Source organism: Cheilinus undulatus, linkage group 21 (genome assembly GCF_018320785.1).
Source record: "Cheilinus undulatus linkage group 21, ASM1832078v1, whole genome shotgun sequence".
Classification (NCBI taxonomy): domain Eukaryota; kingdom Metazoa; phylum Chordata; class Actinopteri; order Labriformes; family Labridae; genus Cheilinus; species Cheilinus undulatus.
In genome coordinates, this window is record NC_054885.1 from 11160907 (window position 1) to 11178458 (window position 17552).

Genomic DNA, 17552 nt, shown 5'->3' on the forward strand with positions numbered 1-17552 from the left:
TATTTCCCCATTTGGCTAAATGCCAAATTAAATTCCGTTTAACCGAGTCTAAAGTCTAAAAAGAAGAAAAAAATTAGGAAACAATCAAATTCATCACAGGTTAAGCGGGTGTGATGTGAGTCTGATACACTCTGAGGAGTGTGGCTAACATTAGCAGTTAGCTCCACCGGCCTTTATTCCTTTTTGCAGATTAACATTGTGCTCAGAAATATGGCCTCTTTTCACTTCTGTTTAGAAGTGATGCACTAGTTCAACCCTTTTTTTGTAAAGGTCACATTATATGCAACAACAAAAATATGTGTCCCTGGCCAGTCCACAACCCCCCACCCCCACCCCCCCATGCAAAAATCCAATTCTTGTGTGTTTTTTTCACAGGCATGTTTTGGGGGCTTCTAAGACCAATATAAACTTCTCTTAAAGGGGTAAAATATGTGACCTACAAATGTGAAATGCATAGCAAAGATTAAGGCAAATATTGGCCACATTCAAGCACCAACAACATGTATAATTTGTACTTTGAAAAATATTGCTACTCCAAAAATAGAGCTCAAGCTAATGAAGAGAAGATGCAATATTCAAAACATTGACTCTAGGCCTGTGCTCAAAAATCAATACAGCAATATATACGTGTATCAATACAGATTGTACAGAATCATTATCTTGAGCCGTAAATGCTGTGATGGCAGTTTTAAGATACACATCCCCCATGGTGCAGTTAGCTTAAAAAAAAAAAAAAAAAAAAAAAAAAGCATCCTCAGACACCAAAAGAAGTTAGTAGTATGGATCACAGTGTCTGCCCACTGCCAGAAGGCTAGAAGAGAAAACACTGGATTTTTTGGGTTTCATCAAACACATTTAAGTCAGGAGTTGGATATGACTCCTGCAATCTGTGCAATAAACAAGGTAAAACACTGAAGCAACACCAATCTTCATTTCACTCTATACCAAGCTAACACGCAGTTAGCAACAACAGCTAGGCATAATGGGCTAGTCTGTCTTCCCAACTAGCATTGAGTGATGCTACTGAGTCAAAATTTCCATCAACTTCCAAACAGGATCAGGAGCTCATACGCAGCACATCATGCTTAATTTGTAAAGACATGAGTTGAACAGCGGCGCTGACAACCACAGTTTCAAGCAGCTGCCTCAGGCTAGTGTTTATTAATGCTGTTTTACCCTGAAACATCGGTTCATTTCGACTGTATGATCTTTTTATATGTCTACTACTGTGAAGCACTTTGTGACTACTGTCTGTGAAAAGCGCTATACAAATAAAGTTTACTTACTTACTTACTTCATTAAAGAAACTGTGGTGCCGTTTTATGCAGAAGTAAAGCAAAGTGGACTTATAGCAAAATGAAACCACAATATTATATTGGAAAGTATGAAAAACAACACCAAGAGACAACAGAGAGGGCCATTTCAAGTTTACAAAGTTAAGTGTTACCAAGTGTTAGATCCTTAAAAACTATACCTTTTCTGTTATCTTCTACAATAAAGACAAGCTGATGCGGTGAATTCAGTGTAGGATGTGTTATTTAAAATTAGTTTAGTATCCCAAATCAACAATGCATAACGTAGCATCTGTATCGTGACACGCTGTCTCACAAGGCCGTGGGAAATACCCAGCCCGATTAGCCCCATGGTCTTGCCAACAATACCCAAGAATGTGCTGAAGAGAAGTTATCTCGAAGGAGTCCAGATATCAGGACCACCATCCCAGGGCAAGTCTGCGGTTGATCTCAGCATCGCAGTTAGCAGATCGATGGATTATGCCGCCAAGGTAGGTGAACTCTCCACAACTTTCATCCCCTCGCCATTAACAGACAAGCACCTGAGGAAAATTGATTTATTGACAGTAGTACGTCCAACTCCACTCTGGTAGGTACGATATGCCTCCTTTGGACGAATTACTGTTGGACCTAGTGTCAGTTGACCTTGCTATCCAGTAGTATTTTTTATGGCATATCATCTGCTCCAACATAATACATTCAGTTTCAGTTATCATGGTTCCCTGTCTACAAACAAGCAGAGAACATGACTGGACCAGAAACCGGGGATAACTAACTAGAACAGAGCTCAGACTCCCAACTAGCATCCTGGCTTAGTATTGCTAAGTAACACAAAAACACCAACGCACAGGTAGTGCTCCCAGCAGTGCAGGCTCTTTGACAAAGCTATGGAGTAGATTCGATGCAGAAGTGTCATTCAGGCTCAAGGCACATTGTAGGATTCATGTAGAACTAAAATACCTTCCCATTGCAACTAACTTTGGTCCTCTTCTGGGCTATCTACGTGTTTCCATGCCTCCTTTAGTTTGAGCGCACAGCAACAGAAGGAAATAATGTGTGGGAGGTGTTGTGACACCACAGCCTCAGGTCTATTAGAGAGCTGTGTTTATTTTTAACGCCAGCTCTGTTTTTCTCATTACTGTCACAGTAAATATGTCTCTGGATCTAGGCTCAAAGTTGGGAGGGCTATGACTTATATCTACATAAAAAGAGACTTTCTGGTGTGACGATCTTGGCAGATCTTGATTCTTTAAGAGACTTGTAGAAAATGTAACAAAAATGTTCCAGTTTAAATTATACAGATGTATGTAATTCATAGATACTTTGATTCTGGCATTCCTGAATCATGCATTGAATATTTATGCATGTGTATGGGTGCATGGTCCCTTTCTTTGAGTTATTTTGCTAAATAGCAATTTTATCTCATTCTAATGGGACTCAAAAGCACACTAATGTTCAGAGAGAGAGAGAAGGAAAGAGAGAGGTATACAAAGTGAAAGCAAAAGAGAGATTTAATGAGGGGAATACAACATATGTTTTAAATGTTAGTGCTCAAAGTGAGTAATTACAGAAGATAAGGAATAAAGCCACTCACTACATTCACGTGACAGCAGTTTTCCTCTGTCATCAGACTCGGGAAAGTTAATGTTGTTATAATGTCCTACTGCTGTGTTCCAGGTGGCAAATTGTATTATTGTTAGGAATCTGTCAAGTTAACTTTTAACACTTCCCAGTTGATCTGGCAACTGAACTCAACCTTCAGCCATATTCATAAACTTAGAATTTTACATTTCAATCATTTTTTGACGATGCTATATGCAGATTTTTTTACCATTAGTTTATCATCTTAATTTCAGAGACACTCTCTCAGTCTCGCTGCTTCCAACCCTGCTCGTTTCAGTTACAGCTTTCATCCAATCAGATTCTACCCCATGTGTTGTCTCCAGGCCGTGACAATCTGCCCAGGGTCTGCAGTGTTTCAGATAAATCCCTCTGCAGTTGAAGTAAATTAGGACAATAATGTTTTCATAGTTTACAGTTGATCGGATTTTGAGTTTGAAATGGTAGGCAGAATCATTTAACCTTGCAAGGCTGGTGGATTGTCCAGATTCCATGTCTCTCATCAGGCTGATCTATCTTGCAAAGCTCCAATCTGAAGTGATTGTTCCAGGTCTGAAAATGGACCTGACCAATCATCAGCGTCATATGAGGAGAATGAACGGTAGCTACAGGCAGGGTTAAGGTGAACTGCAAGCCGATAATAAAGGCTGCTGCCAGTGTAGGTGTATGTCAAAGTGAAGATTTTTACTAATTAATGCCAACTACATAAAAATATGTAAGGTAAAATAAGTGACTGCATAAATGTTCACCCCCTCCTAAATTGACCTAATTCAACAGAGATCCAGCCAGTTGGTGCTAGTAGTCTCATGGTTACTAAAATGGGGATCACCTGAGTGCAGTGAATGTGTCTCAAGTGATTGTAATACAACTACACTTGTGTCTGGAAGGTCCAGTTCCTGGTTAATCAGTACTCCTGGCTACCATTACACCATGAAGACTAAAGAACACTCCAAGCAACTCAGAGAAAAAATTGTGTAAATCTGCCTAGACCAAGCTGCCCTCACAAACTAAGTGACTTTGAAAGACGGAGACTAGTGAGAGAGATCATCAAGACACCTATAAGAACTCCGAAAGGGTCACAAGCTTCAGCAGCTGAGATGGGAGAGACTCACCAGTCAAAGCTTAATGGGAGAGTGGCAAATAGAAAGCCACTGTTGAAGAAAACTCATATTAAATCTGTACTAGAGATAGCTAAAAGGCATGTGAGAGACTCCATGGTCAAGTGGAAGAAAGCTCTTTGGTCTGATGAGAATAAAATGGTGCTCTTTGGTCAAATACTGCACATCACCACAAACACATCATCCCCATTGTGAAGCATGGTGGTGGCAGCATCATGTTGTAGGGATGCTTCTTGGCAGTCGGCCCTGGAAGCTTGTGAAAGTAGAGTCTAAGACAGCACTTGCTGCTGAGCTTATGTTGAATACCAGAGTTGCACATGCTTGCCACCTCATTTTGACTTATTGCTCTAACTGGCCCATATGAAAGTGAAAGACAGAATGTTTGTCCAATCACCTTTCAAGAGTTGGTTAAATAGTTCTGCCCTTCCCAAACACGTTGTATGGGAGGTTTCCCAGGTATATGGGAAATATTTTCCATGCAATGGATATATGAAACAGGTGTGTTGGATTACCAATCTTTGAAATGCCAAGGCCTTCAGGCAGGCCTTGCTGTATATTAATTTGGTGTGGTCTGATTGGTTGATAGGCTTGACTATGGATCTGAAACTCAGGAGCAGTACATCAAGTTCAAGTTAAATGATTAATGTGAATTTTTCTTATGGAAATTGAAATTTATTTTTGAATTATTGAGGTTTGTTCAGGAGAAAAAAGGGATTTTGTGGTGAATTCATAAGCAAAGCCTTGTTTGAAAGTATGGTAGACCGAAACACACCTGTATGTGAGACGTGTCTGGCTGCAGACCTCGAGCAAACCCAGAGCCACCAACTCTCACAATCAATCGGCGTGAGAGTCACGCATATGACACTTTTCACACGCACTCATGCCACACCTCTCATTCCTCACACATCTCTAGAAATTCAGCCTAGCACCCGCCCTAGCTACCACTGATTGGCTGAATTGCAGGAAGACAGCCTGTTCTTGTCAAATCAGATCCCACATGGGGAGGAGTTGTGCATGTCAGCTAGCTGAGAGCTGCCAACTCTCACGCAATCAGCGTGAGAGTCACGCAAATGACGAAGTCTCAATCCAAGGTTTTCTCACAAGTTGGCAGCCCTCAAACCTCTACGCTGGGGCATTCAGCCACAGACCTGTACGCTGGGGCGAACCTGTATGCTGGGGCGTGATGTACATTGCCTGAGCCCACAGACCTCTACGCAAGGATGATGACGTGTATCACCCAAGCCGAATTTTCTGGTCGAGCCCCTTGCCCACTGGCTTACCCTAATCTAACCACTCGGGTTTTAATGCCTAAACCTAACCACTTGGGTTTTAATAGTGCGTCTGCTGCTGCACGCCCCAGGCATAGCCCCATATGCCCCAGCATACGGGGCTATGCTAAGGTCTAGTAAGAGTCAGTGGTCTAGTCATGCTAACAACAGCTAACACGCTGCATGCCCCGTAGAGGTCTGCCCCAGCATACAGGTCTGTGGCTGAACGCCCCAGCGTAGAAGTTTTGTCGAGGTCTGCAGCCAGACCCTCTTGCTGTTGGTACCAAAACATCATTTTACAAACTATCCATTAGGTGTGTTATCATAATGTTCCATTCCAACATACCCTTTAACATCAAGTAGCGCTGAAATCGTATTATTCTAGATTCCTGATGACCAGACTATTTTCTACCCCTACCCAGCTGTACAACATTACACCAGCATTTGAGCTCTCCACCATGAGAGTGACGTCAGAGGAAAATGGCTGCCATGTCACTGCTGCAACAAGATAGCTTTTCGTACCTCATCTTGATACTCTCATCCAAACATTTCAGTCTGTCATGCTAGAACTTTCAGCAGCTGCATATGTCATATATCTAAAATTAGACACTCTTCCAGTCGGTGTTCCCTCTCCGACGATGTGAGGGGGGCGAGGAATGTGATATCAGCTTTAGAAGTACATGCTGTCTCATTGCTTTAAAGGGCTGCCGACAAATCTGGAATTTGGGGTTTAAGAGGCTTTTTAACCCACGTTTTGATAGAATTCTGCAGATTTTTATCATATAACATCATTAACAGTATTTCGAAGAGAGCAGAATCCTTACCAGTGATAATCTTCTTTATATAACTCTTAAACTTCCTCTACTGTCTTGTTCTTGTATTTCTGCTGATGTACTGGCCAAATTTCTTTATATAAATCACTTAATTTATCCTCATTCATCTTGTGCAACTCTAAAGGTTAATCTGAATGACTATTTTGGTGCAAAGTGTGTACTGCAATAATGTTAAAGAAATGCCAAAATGAATTGTGCACAAGGGACTCATTGCTGCATTGTTTTTCATTAATGTAATGTTATTGCTCTGCTTATTGCGTCTAAAATTCCTCTTTGCATTGATAATTTAATCAAAGTATGGATGAAGATTAACTTGAGTCTTTAATTTTAACACCACATCACATTTTTATGATTCAGAGTTACAACAGGAGAACACAGAGTTCCTTTCTTCCCTCTCCATCTCCATATCAATGGCTGCAGGACAATCAGCTCGCTGGGTCACACAAGGAGCTTGGCACTCACACACAAACACAGAAAACCTCTTTTTCCTCATTTTTTCAATCTTCCTCAGCCTGACTGTTTCTTTTGGGAGTCCTGAAGTGCTTTCACACATACACAAACGCCTGAAGTTTGAAGAGCGAACTGCTTGTGTGACTGTAAGGTAATTTTTTAACTCCAGATTTTTCCCAGTCGTACTCATACAATATGATATGTGCTTAGCGCAAACACATTTGACCTTGAAAGCCAAGTTAGTATGACAAATGCATGTTCTCCATACTTTACTCAAGCATGTACACTGCACCGGCCCTGGCATGGATGAAAGTGGTAGGCTTTGGTATAGAACAGCATAGATGCCTGTGCACAAGCACAAGTATAGGTATGCTACAAAGTCACAATATACGGTATAATCAGTAATTAGGTGCCCCATGTGGACAAAGCAAGTAAATGCTGTTCCCCCCAAACCCATGGACAAACCCTTGATTTGGAAAAAACTGGGACTGTCAAACAATTAAAAACAATCTAAGAATTACTTTAGTTATTGTGATTAATCACACCATTTAGTTGCATTAGAAAATTCCACTATTTTGCATTAAAATATGCTTTTACATTTAAGTACATTTCAAACTGCTTTTGGAGTCTTAAATAAGAAACTGAAGACGACTACAGATAACTGAAGGTAACTAGAGAGATTTAGAGATAGCAGATTGAAGATTAGAACAGAATCAAAACCATGGAAAAAAAGGAACTTGTTTGATATCACAAGGTGCAGATGGTTTTTGACTTGAGTTCTTTCAGCTGAAGTAATTCAACCTGCCAAAGACAATGATAGTGCACTTCTACACTGCCATGATCGAGCATTTCACTTCCTCCATCTCAGTCTGGTACGCTGCAGCCAAGGTGAGGGACAGAAACAGGCTGCATTGTACCATTCGCTCTTCAGAGATAGTGACTGGCTGTAATCTCTCCACGACCTGAACGCCTCCAGGACTCACATCACTCCAGACATGGAATTTTTGATGTCCTCCCCTCTGGCAGAAGGCTGAGGTCTATATGGACCAAAATTTCCTGTCACAAGAACAGTTTCTTCCCCTCTTCTGTCAGACTCTTGAGCAGTACTCCGGCCCTCCCCCCACAGAGTTTTACTGAACCTCAGAACCAGTTGACAAAAACAATGCATGTCTATAAAGACTTTATGCATTACATTAACGCACACCGGACCATCTCTTCTGTTTACAACTGCACACTGTGTTATTCTCCTTAAGAAAATTTTGTGATGTTTATACTGTATTTTAGTATCTTATTTTACTACCATATTTTTCAACAATAATCTAACCTGCAATTTCTGCATACAGCCAGCCAATCGTATGGCGAAGCACATCGCTCTCTCTCTAGTCAATCAGAGCAGTTCCACTGCCCGTGCTGCAGTCAGGCACTGGCACGTCCCTAAAGCGCCACTCCACAGCACTTTGCTGGAGATACACTGCAGGTCTGTTTTCCATCTATTAGAAAGCTTCAAACAGGAAGTCGAAAGTGTAGAGTATCAGCCTGCATCACTCCCCATCCAGAGTTCCCTGCCATAATGAATTCTAGTGTTATACGGACCTTCTTCAACTTTCTGAAGATAAATTGGAGAAACCGACCCCCGACCAGAAGAACTGAATGGAAATTTGTCATCCAAATAAGTTTTGTGGCTGCCGCTTTATTCTGCCAATCTCAGATCACCTGCCATGCTACAGCTGGCACCATATGTTTACCTTCTGAAAACTTTGTGTCAGCTGTTGAAGTGGAAAACGGAGCTGAAATAACTAGGCGGAAGAATACATAGCCAGTAGCCGAAGCTTGCATTGTATAATAGTGCCAAACAATATAGCATACAATTGAGCGAGCATTTTTTTGTGGTCCACTTCTGCCTTAAACTTTCTCAATTACGGGAAGCAACTGTACTCATCTGTAGCGCTGTATAGTCTAGCTTCCCTAAGGCTGTCCTGTTAGAAATCACTTGGAAGCTAGTGCCTCTACTATTGCCAAGTGCCTTAAACAACCAAACTTCAAAAATACTGAAATATCCCTTTAAATTAAAGAATGTGCGTACAGATTTTTTTTCAGAATGACATTTCAGCATAACTTTGACTAAAAGGCAACATAGCAATCAGCATAATTCCCATATCAGCCCCTTTTATGCCCCTCCCCTCTGCATGTTAATTAGCAGTCACCGTGGTTACGCTAATTAAAAAGAAAGCTGCACACTCACACACTCAATCAAGAGTACAGAGGAATGAAGACATCACACACTCATGTTGAGCTTTAGAGAGGTGATCAGTTTCAAATAGAAGCAAACCAGAGCACACACACACAACAGCAGGTAGAAACACTCAGCACTAACTTGTTCTCTTGAAAGGTAAACACTCAAAGATGTGTGTATTTGTTTGTGTTTGAAGTTACAAGCCTCCTTGAATTCTGAGGGTGGCTTCCATCACAGAGACAAAAACACACGAGCATTAATAAGACGTCTAGACAGCAGCGCAGGCGTCAGTCTGCCCTCTGCTGTGTGTCCAACATACAAATCAACAGAGTGATGAGAGAAAGCCGAAAGAGAGAGAGAGCAGAGAGAGGTTATATAAATATGTATGATCTGTTTCCTCCTTCAGGAGAGACTGATTCATCCTGGAGTTCTGTTCATGCACACACACTTTAATACACACACCAATACACACAGAATAACGCCTGAACCTGCAGGTATGTAAATGTACTCACACAAACCACAGACGTCTCTCTGTTGACCTTCCTCTGACTCCATCCCCCCCTTAAAATGTCCAACTCTCATTTTCTATATATATACCTATCATCCCATTTCAACCAAAACAATTTTAGATTCTTTAATATTATCAAAAGCATTTGGACCAGACGTTTGTTGCAAACTAGTGGTAAAAATGGTTAGATTTAATTCATCAAAATTATCACAATAAAAAGATTAAATCACGATTGTTAGATTTGAACGTTAATAGAATCTTACCAGTGAAATCCTGAATTAACTATGATTAACCATATTTTTTGGAGAGCTGAGTTCAATTTCACAAGCCTTACCCAGGCCTAATTACTGCAAGACCTGCCGTTAAAAGAAATCACTTAAATTGAACCTGTCTGACAAAGTGAAGTAGGCTAAAAGATATTAAAAAGCAACACATCATTCAAGAACAGATGAGAATCAAAGACATTGACAGTGATCAGTCTGGAAAGGGTTACAAAGCCATTTCCAAGGCTTTAGGACTCCAGTGAATCACGTTGAGAGCCATTATCCACAAATGTAGGGAACTTGGAGCAGTGGCAAACCTTGCTAGAAGTGGCAAGCCTACAAAAATGACTCCAACAGCGCATCGATGACTCATCCAGGAGGTCTCAAAAGAACCCAGAGCACCATCTAAAGACCTGCAGGCCTCAATTAATGCAATTGAGGTCAGTGTTCCTGATTCAACAATAAGAAAGAGACTAGGCAAAATTGGGAGAGTTCCAAGGCCAAAACCACTGCTGACCAAAAAGAACAAAAAGGCTCATCTCACATTTGAAAAATCAATGATCCCCACGACTTTTGGGAAAATATTCCGTGGACTGACAAGACAAAAGTTCGACTTTTTGGAGGGTGTGTGTCCCATTAAAAACAACAGTTCATAAAAAGAACAGCATACCAACAGTCAAACATGGAGGTGGTAGTGTGATGGTCTGGGGCTGCTTTGCGACTTCAGGACCTGGACAACTTGCCGTAACTGATGTAACCACAAATTCTGCTTTCTAAAGCCTGGTTTACGCTGTGATTTTTGGCTACCCAAGAGGAAAGATTCTTTGGTCAAGGCTAAAAAAAAAGGTTGTCCTACTTGCACTGTGGGACAGAATGACAGACGGCCGTTGTCATGGTCCCAGATAGCCTGGGATAAAATTCTGATGTTGTTAGAAATTTAGGATGACCATCTCACAGTGTGACTGCTGCTATGACTTACGCCGACTAACAAACCACCGGCGCCAACAAACAAGCAAGTTAACATTGGACTATGCAAAAAAGGAGAAGTTTGTGGGAGCTCTACAAGGATGAAAATCTTGATCTCAGATGTTTTTCTAAGCGTATGAATGCTACAATTCATATGCTACCATTGCTTTGCTTTATTATTTACTGTAGCACTGGCAGTGTAGATGGACGATGCACACTGATGACATTTACTTTTTGGCATATCAGTGTATGTCGTAGCCTGTGAATCAGCTGTGTTTAGTGGTAGTTGTCATCGTATAGTCTGCACACATCAAACTGGATGTCATATGAGATTCATGTCGCACAGTTTAGCATAACAGAAACTTGTAAGATTGTTTATTCCCTTAATAAATGAAATCGTCATTTAAAAACTGTGTTTTGTATTTACTGTACTTTCAAAATTTGTCTGACGATCTGAAACATTTAAGTGTGACAATATGCAAATATAATGAGACATCAGGAAGTGCTTTTTCATAGCACTGTTTGTACAAGAGGCAACCACGGTAAAGCCTGGTGGGAGCTGATGCAATGTGGGGTAGGCCGGCAGGGGACTTGAAAGGGGACCAATTGTGTTTCAGCGTGGTATGGAGCCACCTTGCCTAGTGCAAGTGTTCCACTTTCATGCATTTCATTCCAAAGATTAGAAGTCCTACACTAAACAGACAGTGTAAAAGGGCCTAATGTCTAAAGCTGAAACAAGAGCATTCAAAGGTTTTCTCTGTGGTATAAAAATATTAGATACATCAGCATTGGTAATTAACATAAAAAACTTGATGAACATCAAATGCTGAGAAATGAAGAGGTGGGATTGAACCTGTTCTTTAACTCATTGGGGCAACACTGGCTCTTGGTATAAATGCACACCCTCGAACTCACACATACACAAAGACACACACACCGTCAGGGTATCCTGAGATGCTCATTGTTATTCTGCACACAGCTGTGGTCACGGACAGGGCGATGCAGAACTCACACACACACACACTGTGAGGCACAAGTTGTCATGACACATTACAAATGCTAAATACCTTACAAGATTAAGAAACACAAAAGCAGCAGCTATTTGCATACACACAATAGCACCTAGTACCACACACATACCAGCACTGCCAGAGAAACATCTGCCACCTCTAGACTCTTTCTTTTACCTCAGTAAACATTCTAAGAGGAATGAGACACAAAGTTCAGACAAACTTCCGACAAAACCTATTTGATAAACATTTCCCTTTACAGACTACTTATCATTATGTTACACCATATTGTCTATTTTGTGTTTCAGTTTAATCAAACTACACTACAATAATTTACTTTAACAAGGAGAGTGTTGTTACTTAGATAGTACTTTTGACTTTCTTGGCTGTATTTCTTCCTATTTTACCAAAATTCCCCACTAGAGGGAGCTTAACCGAGGACTTTGTACTTAAACATGACCTTTAATCCCTAGTTCTGACATTTAAAGCATGTAACAGCTGATAAAATGAACTCAATGCTACCTTACATCACTGTCCTGCTAGACCCCAGAGTTCAAACTGTGATTTTGACCTTTAAATGACAGAATTAGCAGGGCATGGATGGTCTGGTGATTAGATTGCAACCCATGTGACCCTATACTCCTCCAAGCTGGTGGCTTGGGATCAGATCCGACCAGTGGCTCCTTTCCCACATATCATTCCCTACTCTCTCTCCCTAAACGTGAAAGCCCAAAAATAAAACTTTACAAATGACAGTATTAGTTAATCAATAGCCTTGAATATGAAATGATTGATATACTATAATATGGACAAAGTAATTGGCCGTCTAACCTTTACAACAACAGAGACTGTAATGACATTATATTCAAACACATGTACTTTAAGATGGAGCTGGTCCCCCATTGCACTCTTCTTGGAAGGCTTTCCATAAGACTTTGTAGTGTTTCTATGGGAATTTGTGTCCATTCATCCTGTAGAGGATTTATGAGCTCAGGCAGTGATGTTGGATGAGGAGGCCTGACTTGCAATCCCATTCCAGTCCATCCCAAAGGTGCTCAATGGGGTGGACGCGATCAAGTTCCACAAATTGAACTCATTTAATCATGTCGTTATAGTCCTTGCTTTGTGCACAAATAATCTCATGATCTGATATGCTATAGAAAAATCATATGTGGCAATTTTTGTGTGAACTGACTGCTTTTTCAAGATTTTATGTCTTATTAATCAAAGAGACAGAGCAGTGGACAGAGTTGAAATTAGAGTAAGAGGAGGAAATTACGTGAAAGTATTCACAAAGGAATAAGATGTTCTGCTTTGTCCACAGGGGGCGCCAAAATCAACACAAACCAAAAGTTCCTCACAAGCGCTTTAATTTTGACTGCAAAAATATCTAATTTTCAAAATGGGATGTGAAATCTCAGTCAGGATGGCCAGCATTATGCATTATTCACAAATATTCAATGGGATATTTTGGTATTTTTGAAATTGGGTTGTATAAGGTACTTGGCGATGGCAGTGCCCAGAGGTCGAAAAAGGACCAGACTATTAAACTCGAGCAAAAGTGCAGTTATTCTGGTTAAAATTTATTGAAGTTGAAGTTAAAGTAATAGTCTATAAATCTACTCAAAAGTAAAAAGAAAGTCATTTAAAGTGATTCAAAGTACTTAGTAGTGTGTAGATAGTTTTAATACCAGGCTTGTACAGTAAAATATGATCTGTCCTAAGTGTGCAATGATAACAAGAGCCTGAATCTCCAACCAGGTTGTTTAGTTTAAGATGTGACTTAACCGAGAGTAAAATGCAACAGCTGTTCCGAGATGATTATTCTCGTGCTATGTGATACTGACCATCATATGTTGTGAAAGTCAAACTACTAGCCATTTTCTTATGTTGGCAGAAAGCTTGGACCTCCATCGTTTTGGCTTTCAATGTTTTTTTTTTTTTAACTCAGTACGTGATGCTTTTAAAAATGTGCTCAAGTGCAATGCTTCCCCCAAAATAGTAATAATTTAGTAAATGTAATTAGTGAGCATTTCCCTTTTAAACAGGATGAAGCCTGCAGAAACACACAACTGTTTAGATATGCTGGGCGGAAGAGCACGTAGGCGGCATTGCAAAATAGTGCAAAACACAAGAGGCTTTTTGGGTAAAAAAAAAAAAAAAAAAAGGCTGTTAAAATTTTCAAAATAGCGTACAATTGTGCCAACGTTGGTTTTTGGTCCATTTTGACCTAAAACCCGCTAAATTATGCAGAGAAACTATACTCGCCTGCTATGCTGTATAGCCTAGTTCTCCAAGCGTTTCCTGTAAAAGAGGCAATGCTCACTGAGATCACTGGAGGCTAATGGCAGTACTACTGCCAAGTACCTTTACAAACCTACTTCAAAAGTAGTGAAATATCCCTTTAAGATTCATAATTATTGCATTACATTTTTTCAAGCTTTTCAGCACACTTTGGTTTAGCCACTGCAGTGTTTTGCAGCCTCAGTGACGTAAAATAAGTCCACCAGTTCTCCTTAAGATGGATGTGTGAAACACATCCATCTGGTAAACCTCCCATAGACAGAGCCCTAAAACTCACAGGGTGATTGGATGAACATTCTGTCTGTCTCATCTTTACGGGCCAATCAGAGCAACAAAACACATGACATCATAGCCGCAAACCAAGGTGCACCCCTACCGATGAGTAAACTCCATAGAGAGCTGCAAAATGCAAACCATGGTGACTGTAGACATGTCAGTACACGACTTTTGATGTTTTTGAAAAAAAAAAAAATCAACTCAATGCTGCTCTTTGTTCTTCTTTAAATGAAGAAACGCTGTCAAGTTCTGATAAAACTAATGCTTTAGCAGGATCCACGCTAATCTCTTCTGCCATAATTCAAACCGGCCTCTTGTCACTGCTGGCCTATGTCACGACTCTGTCGTGCCCGATAGGACTGTCTCTCAGCGCTGATTGGTCCTGTTACTTTCTAACCGGGCCCAAACTGTTCAGATGGGAGCTTTGCAAGATGGATTTGCCAGAAAGAAACACGGAAACGGGTGTATCCATCTGCTTTGCAAGGTTATCATTTCACCTCAAAATCTCAAAAACAGCTCAGTGGAAGAGTAGAAAGTCAGCTGAACAATGAATTAAAACATTTACTGTTTTACTGTTTCCTTATTTCCTTTCCAATCCATAACAAGTTCCTTTTTCCATGGTTAAGTTTATCATAATTTTCCATCTATATGAAATTCCTTATTGTCTTTCAAAATAAAGGACAATCTGTGCCATTAGTAAATTAGTAAATAACAAAAAAGAAACAAAAACTTTTAATTCAAAATAGTGAAATTTCAAGATGTGACAAAAAAGAGATTATTGCAGTTAATGTTAGACATTCTTAGATTAATCATGATAAAGCCCAAAATTTAATCCAAGACATTAAACTAGTTGCTTTTGCTTACTGGATGTGCAAATATATCTAAATCATTACAAGCATTTTAGATCTTTTTTGCTCTAAAATCATGAAATTCTTTGAATTTAATGAGTGAATGTGGCGTTCAGTGAATCTAATGAGACATTTCTGACTTGACAAACATCTTTGGTAAGATTTAGGTTTTTGCAGTGCAGGATTGCTACTTCAGTGAAAGGAGAGGATTGGTTACACTTGGAAGGCTGCAGTCATGGTTATGACAATATGAGGCTATTTTTTCCATCATTAACAATCTGTGTTTGCAATGATGTTGTTGCTGCTTTCTCTTTCTCTTATTGCTCTCTCTTCTCTGAGAGCATGAAGCTGCAACAATATACAACTAAATGTCATTAAGGTATTGGAGGGAGCATGCAAACTGTAATTAGGTACATTTAATAGTTTGATATGACCTTGAATGCGCTAAAATGGAAACCCTTTCACTGCTATGGACATTACTATGTTCCCTTTTCTGCAGATTAATGTCATCTGCTTTTTCTTTCCTTTAAAACCTACAACCCTATCAAAGTATTTCTTCGTTTCTTCGATACATAAAATGATGAAATAGTTGTTTCAAAGGGCAGACTGGTAGTAGATCTGTTTCCCTGTCGTGCCAAAAAACAAGTGTTTGCAGCTGCCACCGGCCCCCAAACAAGCCAATCTGCATACACCAACACACACACAAACAAGAGCTCACACACAGCTTGGTCTTCATCAGGCAGCGCTGGCACGGCGCCCTGAGACGTCGGCACACATCATGGGCACAAAGGATAGAAGGAAACCCAGACACAAAACGAAAGACGCAACAACAACAACAACAACAACAAAAAAAAAAAGAAGAAGAGGCTAAAATAAGCAGAGACGGAAACAAAGCTGACGGTGGAACGACGGGAATAAAGAAGATGAATCTGACAAAGCGTACCTCGTTTCTGATGCTCACCACACAGGGAGAACAGGAGGGATGTTGCTCCTGATTGCTACAGGGTCCACCTGCCTGTCTGTCTCTCTGTCTGTCTGCATGCTTGGATCTTTGTCTGTGCATCTGTCTGCCATCTGTATCTCACTGTCTGATATCTCACATTTTCTAATGTGCATTTCTATCATGCAGGGTCAATGTCAGGGTGTTTATTTAACACCTTAATGTGCATTTTACTTCCTTTTTGTTTCAATGTGACTACTCATCTATTTAGATTTGTCTCCCTGTGACCTCAGGGTCCTTCTGTGCATTTATCTCTATTTTGTCTCTAAAGTTTGTGCATCTTTTAACATCCAAGGCCAGTGTGTCATATACAGATAGCCTGCTGCTGTCTGTGAGTGTCTGCGGTTAGTTTTCCTCTCTCTCTCTACACAACAATGGTTATCCCAGACAGCACAAAAACACTCAAGACATATCACAGCCAAAAAACTGCAGCGGAAGCACACACGCAGTAGGAAGCAGGGCGCCCCCAGAAAGCTCGCCGGCCATCTTGGAGGACATGCAGCTAAGCACGACAAGCCAACGAAACGCGTAACAGACTGTCCAAGATTCGGGACACGAGCCAAGTCGAGTATCCCCGCACCCATGCACCAGATTTCCCTGTGTTCAATCCCAGCATGCCTTGGCACAACCACGAGCGACCGCAGTCACAACGACAACACAGAGAAGAGGCAGAAAGAGAGACACACAGAGAGGCTGGATCTCTGCCATGTCTGTCCTGTAGCGAGTTAATGAGGCGAGAAAAGCTTGGATACACTTCAAGCATCAACTTTCACACACACAAAGACGCACAACAACACAAGCCAGAACGGGTGCTAGACATATTGAACTTGTCTTTGAATGTTTTTTTAACATCTTCTAATACCAAAAACACTACAAAGCCAAAGCAAGAGCAACCTGTAGGAGGACACGGCCTCTTTTTGTTTTAGCTCATTTCGAGGAAGTGCCACTGGCGGACGACGACAAGGAAAACACAGAGATGCAGCCTGATGCAATGATTATTCCAATCATTTTTTTCTGTCATTAAGCTACACTTAGTACCCCATCATGACAAAGTGAAAACAGAATTTTAGAGTGGCAGAGTGTATAGACAGACACCTCTCCTCAGTGCAAAACACATGAAAACCTGCTTGGAGTTGGTAAAAAAAGCACCTGAAGGACTCCTCAACTGTGAGAAACAACATTCTTTGGTCTCATGAAACTAAGAATAAACTGTTTGGACTTAATTCTCAAAATAAAACCAGGCACCATTCATTGGCAGACCGATACATCCCAACAGGGAAGCATGGTGGTGGCAGCATCATGCTGTGGGGGTGTTTTCCAGCAGCAGAGACTAGGAGACTGGTCAGGGTTGAAGGAAAGCTGGACAGAGCAAAGTACAGAGATGTCCTCAATGACAACCTGTTCCACAGCGCTCAGGACCTCAGACTGCGTTGAATGTCCACCTTCTAACATGACAATGACCCAAAGCACACAGCCAAGACAACACAGAAGTGGCGAAGGGACACTGTGACTGTCCTGGAGTGGCCTAGCCAGAATCCTGACTTGAACCCTACTGAACATCTC